A 7,340-nucleotide genomic window follows, 5' to 3' on the forward strand; every position below is an offset into this window, starting at 1 on the left:
TTAAGGTAAGTATTTTACTTAATTTCTCTCTTTTAAATTCTTGAATTCTATAATTTGATTTTAAATACAAGCAAAGACAATAAACTTTGATTATAACTCGAATAGAGTTTATAAGAAATTATAACCACTCGAAGTGATAAAATTTCTCTATCTTGCCATGATCAAATTCATGTATGATTGTGGGCAAAGAAGTGAAAACGCGTCTCATTGAATTTGCTTCATTCTCATTCCCTTAAGAGAATGTGATAGCAATATATGATACGTCTGAAAGAAGACAAAATTATTATCATAAATGTATCAATGGATGTGGACGTGACAATAGACGAAATTATAATCGTCTCATTGTGATAATAAGAATAATAAGGATTCTCAAAATAATTCTTCACTATGTGAAAGTAATATTTGTCATCGATTTGACATGAGATTTTGTAAAGCACATATAGATGATTATGGTCCATTCATGATGTGAATGTGACAACATCTGATTTATGAATACATATAATATAAACGTGCTAGTAGTAGTGAATATACCACACTCACCTCTAGAGGGAGGTTTGAGATAAAATAAGAAAATAATATCATTATTATGGCATAAATGATCACTGGTCACGTACCTGTTGTACGACAAAATATTTTTGCAATGTGATTATTAAAGAACAACAGTGATGCAATAAACAAATCTTGCATATAATTTTGACAATTATCATAATGGTATAACTTTCTCTTTAAAAGAGATATTTACCATATAGATGTTGATGAATATGTGGTACTACAAAATTAATTGAGAACTCTGCAAGAGCCAACTATACTACTTTGGAGAAACACAATTGATTATCAATAAGGTATTGTGTTGTAGTAAGTCTCAAAGAAACTTATTAAGTTTCCAAAGTATATGTGAAAGCGGTTGATTATATTGAGACTATAAATAAAATAAAGATTTAATATCTTCTATTACTACAACTTGTAGCGGGGTAATATGTATGTAAAAAATTACCCGCTTTATTCTCCAGTTTGTACAACACAAACAAAAGAATGCCACAATAAAATAGAAGTTTATTGATATAAAAACCCATATCATAATAAACTTGGAGTTTATTGATGATTGCATACATCATGGTGTAAACCTGAACTTTATCAATATTGATAATTTATTCAGTTGGCATAATTGGTTTAGCCATGTTAATTTAAGTATGATGTGAAAAATAAAAGAGAATTCACATGGGTAAATATTAAAGAACTAGAAAATTTTGTACGAATTCTCTTATGTTGTTCTCGCTAATTAATAGACCAACTAAAATTGGGGATTAAATCCTATGAATGCTGGAAATATCAAAGGTGAATATGGACCCATTCGCATGCCATGTATATCACATAAGATGCATCTATGAGATGGTTACATGTACAGCTATTATTAACTCGCAACATGGTGTTTTACGAGATAACTTGCTCAGTAATTTAATTTCGAGCAAATTTCCAGATTTTCTATTCAAGAAGTTCATCTTGATAAGTTGGTTTACATCATAGTTGGTTTAGCAAAATAATTTATTGAGTGCCTCCACTTAATAGCTAAACTATTGCTTATGAGAATAAAGTTATCTATATTAGTTTGATATAGGTTATATACGAAAGTATATTACATTCTCCCATCACAAGTGCTTCACGGTCAGGAATCAAATAATCTCATTGTGTTATTATTAATCTGCAGTGTGTATTTTGATTAGCACCATAACGCACAAAGATGGATTTTCAAAATTGAGGAAAACAGGTTAGTTTTTCCAACATGAGGGGGAGAGACGTTAAACAGTTGAGGAAAAGTTACGTGGAATGAATTATCATTTGTACATTTAGATCCTCGAATAAGATAATATGAACTTGAAGTTCATAAAAAGATAATTGATTTGCAATATATTGCAAAGCATGCCAGATACATTTGCTGACTCAAAGAAAGTAACTATATTCTTATTGGAAATGCTCATATTAAGTCTTAGAAGGACAAAGTCTATGATACGCTTAAAGCGTATAGATAAATCGGTTTCAAATAAACTTCTTCATAATGAAGATGAGCAAATGATCAAAATGATCATAATAAAGGAAGCAAATGATCTAGAAGATCACATGCCATAAAACTTCATAAAATCTCATGAGAGGTTCAGGTACCTAAAAATATGAATGAAGAGATCTCTATGTTATATCTTTATGAAAAATAAGCAGGTTGGAACCGATATAAAATGTTCGTCGACGACATCTAGGATAGCACTAAATATATATGAGGATCTTAAGTCTGAAGAAACAATTCGAATAGAATTGGTTTCATATGAAATACATGTAGTTTTGGACATGTAGTTCAACAACTTGAAAGTATAAAGTCAATGGTGTCTGCAATCATTTTTATCTATCTTATATGTCTATGCATGACATAAAACTTAATATGCATCTAAAGTCTATTTACATGGCTTATTTGATTATACTTATATGATAATCCCTAAAGGATTCAAATTGTTTAAAGCATAAAATTCTTGATCTTTAAGTACCACATCCTCAATGCAATTTATGCACAAATGTACCTTGCTATAGCTATAAGCATGATAATGTGATAGCGAGGATACCTCTTGTGAGCACGTGATTTTTTCCCTATGAGAACTACTCCCAAAGAAATCGAAAAATAAAGCAAATTGCCTTTGGGTACAATTTTGAGAACTTTGCGTGACATTTTGGATAATTATTCATGTCTGTGAATGTTTAGTTTGTTTTAACTAATTAATAATATAAAAATATATGTTGCATGCACATTTAAGATTTAATTGTGCACTTAGGAATTAATTGAACCATGTTTTGTTTTTAAAGAGAAAGAAAATCACAAAATAATGTATTTTTTGCATTTTTATCATTTCATGTCCAAGTTATGTGATTTTATTTGATTGTGTGTGTTAATTGTTATTAAAAGTTAGTTAGTACTTTTATAAATTAATCTAGTTCTATAAGTTAATTTAGGATTTTTGGAATTTTTAGTTTTATTAGTTTAAGAAAAGAAAGGCAAAATAAAAGAGTGTTTAAGTCGTATTTGGGCCAAATTAATTTAAAGTCCATCATCCCAAACAATTTTTCTTCCCCTTTGAAATTGAAACCCGGATACCCTGCCCATACCCCATCCCCGACCCGGTCTGCCCCATAGCCCAAACAACCAACCCCCCTTTCCCCATTTTTATTTTCATTTTCTAAACCCCTAACAAAAGAACCCTAAACCACCCGCCCCCTTCTTCTTCATCTTCTCCAAACGACCCCTCCTTCTCCCTCGACCCCCACGGCTGCCCTCTTCTCTTCCTCATCTCCAAATGACCCCTTTAGCTCCAAACGACCTCCATGGCTACCCTCCTTCTTCTTCTTCGAACCAACGACCCCTCCAGCTCCAAACGACCACCATGGCTGCCCTCCTTCTTCTTCTTCGAACCAACAACCACCCCACTGCCATCTCCAAGCTCCCGTCGACATCCATGGCTGCCAGCCTTCTCCATAAACGTCCAACGACCACTGACGACTCCATCACTTGTCGACAGCCCGCCTCACGACCATCACGACCACCTCCCTTCACGCCAGCCTTACTACTAATGACCACTGGCCAGCCTTCTCCATCAGTTCGTTCGACCACCTGAAACGGCCCGCCTCACCTTCTCTATAGCCACCCTCCAGTCCAAAACGAGACCAACCATCCGAGGTCGTGCTCAGTCGTACGTCGAGGCAGTGCGTCGAGGTTCCGTCCGAGTCCGTGTTTGTTAGCCAAGCGTCGAAACAATGTTGTGAATGAAGTTGTGTTTCATCGGAAGTTCAACATTGTTTGACGTCGGATCGTTAGCATAAAGGTCAGCCATAGCTCGTTCATGGATTTTCTTTGGAGTTTCATTTTCAGTATGCGTAACGGAGCAAGAAAGTGCAGTAGTAAAGGTCATATCTTTTACCTCGAATCTATGCTATTCACGGATCTATTTGTGGTTTCGTTTTAATGTAGGTTCATTTTGATAAAGTTTTCGCATGAAGTATCCTACTGCATATTCGTTGAAATTATATGTGTATGCGTTTTGACAAATTTCCTACTGTTTTGAGTTCAATTGATGATTGTGTTTAGTGATTTGGATATACTTGATTGTTCTGTTAAGTTTGTTCTGATATGAATCTGGCCTTGTTGAATTGTCCTAATGTTGTTGATTGGGAGTTAGTTTCATGTATTTAATTAGTCAATTGTTAGGATTTCTCAATTAAGATTGGATATAACTGATGGGGTAGAATGGTAATTTCAATAGTTTCAGGAGTATTTTGGGATTTAAAGGTTTAAAAATAATTAATTTGAATGCTCTGTCCACTAAACACTAATAATATTAAAATAAGGCATTGTTTAATACATAGTGGGGGACAAGACATTTGCTAGTGGGGAACAAGACATTTGCTAGTGGGGAACAAGGCATGCAAGTGTGGGGAACAAGGCATGCAAGTGTGGGGAACAAAACATAAAGCTTAAAAAGGATTGATTAAAATATGTTGCCCATACCCGTTTTTGGGTTATAAATAGGGTCATTTCAAGACAGAAAGGGGGCTGGTTTTTGAGAAAGAAAATAGGTTCTCTTTCAGTTTTTTTTAGAGTCTAGGCTAGATTTTTAACATTTAAAAGTGCAGTACTTTGAGAGTAAAAAACATGCTGGCTTTTAATCCAAAAGGTTCAGTGTTTGGAGAGCTAAGAAACTGAAAAGTGGGTCTTTTCTTTTACTCCTGAATATCAGAACTAGTACTATTGCTGTTTCATTGGTGTTGCTGTTTGGTATTTCTGGGGTTTCAATTGGTTCTTCCGGAGTTTGCTATTGGTTATTGGCTACTGTTTTCATTGGGTGTTGTTGAAACTCTGCTGGTTCCTTCCTTTTTTAATCTGTCATTGGGTTGTTCTGTCACTGCGTTGTTGTGTTATTACTGTTGCTGACTGCTCCTTCATCTTCTTGTATTTACGTTATCCAGGTACACATTCTACAGCTCTCAAATCTAAAGGAAAAGAAGTAAAGAGTTTTTGGAATGAATTTCTGAAAATAACTGTTTCTTTGTGTTTAATTTAATGTATAAGCAATATATCACTTGATATTTCATAGCATGTATTGGAATGACTTTGAAATGCATAAACTGGACTGATTGAATCTATTTCTACAAACATGGAATATCAATTGTAATTAATTTTGGTTGGTGATTACTAGTTATGAAATATATTGTATTTAATTTTTTTTCAGTAGTCGTGAAATAGTTTCAAATAGTTTATGTCACAAAACAGGTTCAAATAGTTTAAGGAAATCAGCATGTTGGTTTAATAGGTCTAATTCTAAAATTGCGAGTTCACTTGAGTAAATAACATCATTTTAAATAGCAATGTAAATAATGTTAGTAACTAATGTTAGTTCTCAAATGTTTTTGATTAATGTTAGCTTGATGACAGTTTTTAAGCATTGATGCATTTTTCAACAAATCGTAAAAAGAGCTCAAAAAAATGGCTTTGTATTCCACATAGTTAATTCCAATAGTTCAATTCATATAATAAAGCTAGGTTGAACTAAATCGAAATGGTAGTTGGTTTGTTAATATTTACAACGGCAGGCGGCGGATCTTAAGTTAGGTAGCGGGTTCAAACTAGAAGGTGTTTCCTTTTGTTTGGACCCGGACTTGAACTTGAAGCCCGAACTTTTAATGCTAATTGATTTAGATTTTCTTTATTCTTAGAGACAAATAAATAGAAAAGCATAGTCGCTTTAGGATATCCTTGAATAAAAATGAGATGAGCCTCGCCGAATAAAAAATACAAAATTGCGGGGCCCTCAATAAATATTTATTTCAAAATACTTAGATTTAGGGATGGGCCGTTTAGCAAATTTCACGGCCTTCCCCCAAAGATAATAACGCGCAAGTCACTTCCGGCGCGCGTTAAAAATTTACTCTCTTAAACTCGGGTGCACTTTTATGTGACCCAAATCCAAATCTCAACGAAGTCGAAATGTGTTACTAATCGCGGGTACATTGATTGTGACGTGGTTCGAGATGCATTTTCACGACATTGCAAATTCCTTTTAAAAAAAGTAATGAATGAGACGAGCCTCGACCAACAAAAATACACAAGTTGCGGGGCCCTCTATACGTGTTGGTAAAATTACTTAGACTTCGGGATGGGCCGTTTAGCAAAATTTCACGGCCCTACCCAAAAATAATGATACGCTAGTCGCTTTAGGCGCGCCTTTAATAATTTACTTTCTTAAATTCAGGTGCACATTTATGTGACCCAAATCTAAATCTCAACAGAGTTGAAATGTGTCAATAACCACGGGTGCATTGATGTGACGTGGTTCGAGGTGTATTTTCATGACGTTGCAATTCTCGTTAAAAATAATAATAATAAAAGTGGTAAACAATTAAAATTTGCACATAGGTTCAACATGTACTAAAGCCAGATAAATAAGTCGAATATGATAGTTGAGCGATCGTGCTAGAACCACGAAACTCGGGAATGCCTAACACCTTCTCTCGGGTTAACAGAATTCCTTACTCGGATTTCTGGTTCGCGGACTGTAATATAGAGTCAATCTTTTCCTTGATTCGGGATTCAACCGGTGACTTGGGACACCATAAATCTCCCAAGTGGCGACTCTGAATCTTTAAATAAAATCCCGTTTTGATTGTCCTTTAATTGGAAAAACTCTCTTTTACGCCCCATTGCAGGGTGTAGTTAAAAAAGGAGGTGTGACAGCTCTGGCGACTCTGCTGGGGAACGAACCCAGAATCTCTGGTCCAGGGTTCAGAATTCGAGCTTAGATAAATTGTTATATTTGGCTTTATCTGATTTTGTTACATGTTTGGGCCTAATGTGCTAAATGTTGCTTTTACCGCTTTGATATTATCTGAACTGTATATAAACTGTACCGAAATCCTTCTCTTCTTACCTCAGGGGATGTGCTTGCTGGTTGAGACTCCCTATTTTGTTAGTGTCATACCTGAAATAAGAAAGAGGCCGGACAAGTTACTAAGCCGAATGGCCTTTTGGTTCCCAGTACGTAGCCCCCTCCTCGACTCGAGTTGTCCGCTCGGGTACACAGTCTAGAACAAATACCCATGTTATGAACCTAGAATAACTCAGCTTCATGTCGTATCCCTAGTAGGAACGTTTGTTTGCATCACGTGCATTTGACTTTGGAGGCTCAACATAGGGGTTGGGTCTGTCTAGGACAGGTGTACCAAAAAAATGAAAATCATCATCCTGATACATCTTACTTGCTTCTACTTATGCATTTATTTGCTTCGGACTTGCATGCTGACCGACTTTTTGA

Source organism: Nicotiana sylvestris, chromosome 11 (assembly GCF_000393655.2).
Source record: "Nicotiana sylvestris chromosome 11, ASM39365v2, whole genome shotgun sequence".
NCBI classification, from domain to species: domain Eukaryota; kingdom Viridiplantae; phylum Streptophyta; class Magnoliopsida; order Solanales; family Solanaceae; genus Nicotiana; species Nicotiana sylvestris.